The 2577-nt window shown below is 40.1% G+C and overlaps 1 non-coding gene across 1 annotated transcript; it reads right to left on the bottom strand.

Moving 5' to 3' along the window:
• Positions 1-1861: 1861 nt before the first annotated feature.
• LOC120097582 (small nucleolar RNA MBII-202) lies at positions 1862-1947 on the bottom strand. Its single transcript, XR_005495153.1, has one exon. It is a non-coding gene; the product is annotated as a small nucleolar RNA MBII-202 (small nucleolar RNA).
• Between the last annotated feature and the right edge of the window lie 630 nt (positions 1948-2577).

Consider the following 2577-nt stretch of genomic DNA (forward strand, 5'->3'; position numbering starts at 1 on the left):
TCAGAAACAATGCCTTTATGAAATTCATAGGCAAATGGTTGGAACTGGAAAATATCATCCTGAGTGAGCTAACCCAATCACAGAAAAACACACATGGTATGCACTCATTGATAAGTGGCTATTAGCCCAAATGCTTGAATAACCCTAGATGCACAGAACACATGAAACTCAAGAAGGATAACCAAAAGGTGAATGCTTCACTCCTTCTTTACAAGGGGAACAAGAAATCCCTTGGTAGGGAATAGGGAGGCAAAGTTTAGAACAGAGGCAGAAGGAACACCCATTCAGAGCCTGCCCCCCATGTGGCCCATACATATACAGCCACCAAACTAGATAAGATGGATGAAGCAAAGAAGTACAGGCTGACAGGAACCGGATGTAGATCTCTCCTGAGAGACACAACCAGAATACAGCAAATACATCGGTGAATGCCAGCAACAAACCACTGAACTGAGAACGGGACCCCCGTTGAAGGAATCAGAGAAAGTATTGAAAGAGCTGAAGGGGTTTGAGACCCCATATGAACAACAATGCCAACCAACCAGAGCTTCCAGGGACTAAGCCACTACCCAAAGACTATACATGCACTGACCCTGGGCTCCAACCTCACAGGTAGCAATGATAGCATAGTAAGAGCACCAGTGGAAGGGGGAACCCTTAATTCTGCCAAGACTGAACCCCCAGTGAACGTGATTGTTGGGGGAAGGGCGGTAATGGGGGGAGGATGGAGAGGGGAACACCCATATAGAAGGGGAGGGGGAGGGTTTAGGGGGATGTTGGCCTGGAAACCGGGAAAGGGAATACCATTTGAAATAAATACCCAATTTAATAAAAAAGGAAAAAATATCTCATACTATTGCTTATCAGTTGCTTGCTTCATTTTATAGAAAACTCAGAACTTGGAAATTGCACCATTTTCAGAACACTCACTATACTTATTGTCCTTGTTATTTCTCCCTCTCAAATAATTAGCAGTAAATACTTGTCCATAATTATTTTGTTTAGTAATGAACCATTTCATTCATAATTAATCCTTGTTTTTATTTTCAATGTTTTTAGATCAGGCATTCTTTCTGTTTTTAAAAAGAGTTGTTTTAAGTAATTTATCAAGGTAGTTATTATATTACCTACTCCACTTTAATGTATTAATAAAAATGGTATCAATTTCAGTTAACGTTCTCAAAGCCAAATTAACTTTACATTCTGAAACAGGAATAAAGAAAAATAAAGGGAAGAAAGGAGGAGAAACAGGAGGATGGAATTAAATCTACCTTTTAGAAGTTTATTGTTTAGTGTGCTGCTCTCTTCCCTACCAGCACCCATAGCCAATATTAGTGATTATTCTATCTCTTCCCATATCAGCTCTTTATTCCTGCCTTTTTTTTTTTGCTTTATGGAAAATGTATTACAACTCTCCAACCACGCGTTATTTTTCTTCTCAACGTCTTGATCTGCAGCTTCTTTCGCCCTCTTTGCTCGGATGCCAAAGAGCCGGGCATTGGCTTGGGCCATGTGATGGCTGGCGAAAGCCTTAAAGTTCTTCTCCTCTTCTGTGATGGCTTTTTGTACACATTCCAGATGGGCATCACAGGTCCTGTTAGCTGCATGGCAAGTTTAAGTTCTTCAGCAGAACTGTCTCCCTTCTTCGGAGCAGAAGGCTTCCTGGGGAAAAGGATGAGCTTGGAGCGGTACTCCTTCAGGCGCTGCACGTTGGCCTGCAGTGACTCAGTGGATTTGTTTTGCCTCCTTGGGTCCACAGAGATGCCGATGGTGTGTGCCATTTTCTTGTGGATACCAGCCCCCTGCCCAGGCACAGCAATGGGTGAAACACCTCGAAGCACTCCACCTCCATGCTAGCTCTGCCGAGAAAGCTCGGTGTAATCAAATGAAAAAGGGTTCAAAAGTACTTTCACCAAGACAGTACAGCTATTCCGAAGAATGTCATCATTCCACCGGCCTTTTTCTTTTTTAACCTTGCCAACTGTTTCTTCTTCTCTGGTACAACTATATCATAGTTAATATTGCTATCAAGACATTAACCACCTCTAATTTTTTTTAAACGTACCAGTGAAAGTTGTATGTCTCCTCCTGTTCTAAATAATAGATCTATTTCTCCAATTCAACCTTTAACTAAATCTGACCACCAGTACATTTATTCCAGTAATCAATCATAACTCCCTCTTGACCTTACTTCTTTGAAGAATTTTTATCAAACATTATGGATGAAAATTCCATCTTCTCTCTTACTTCCTCCTCTCTAATGTTAATATCTCTAAAAAAACAAACCATATTTACTTGCAGTAAGTTATCTGGATTCCTACTGGCATTCAAGAAACTTAATGTTACCAGGGAAAATCATACCTATATAATCTGATTGCCTTTACACCCATGACCATAAACTACAGATGAATACTTATGACAGCTATCATACGTCTTTAATGAGATTGATCTTTCCTTCTCAAAAATTGTCTATTTCACATGTGATCCTTTTTGCTCAAACTATCAACATCACTCATACCTTCTCAAAGTCAGTTGATTATTTCTAATCAAAATAAAAGAAAGAAGAGGCAGAAGAAG

Source organism: Rattus norvegicus, chromosome 16 (assembly GCF_036323735.1).
Source record: "Rattus norvegicus strain BN/NHsdMcwi chromosome 16, GRCr8, whole genome shotgun sequence".
Classification (NCBI taxonomy): domain Eukaryota; kingdom Metazoa; phylum Chordata; class Mammalia; order Rodentia; family Muridae; genus Rattus; species Rattus norvegicus.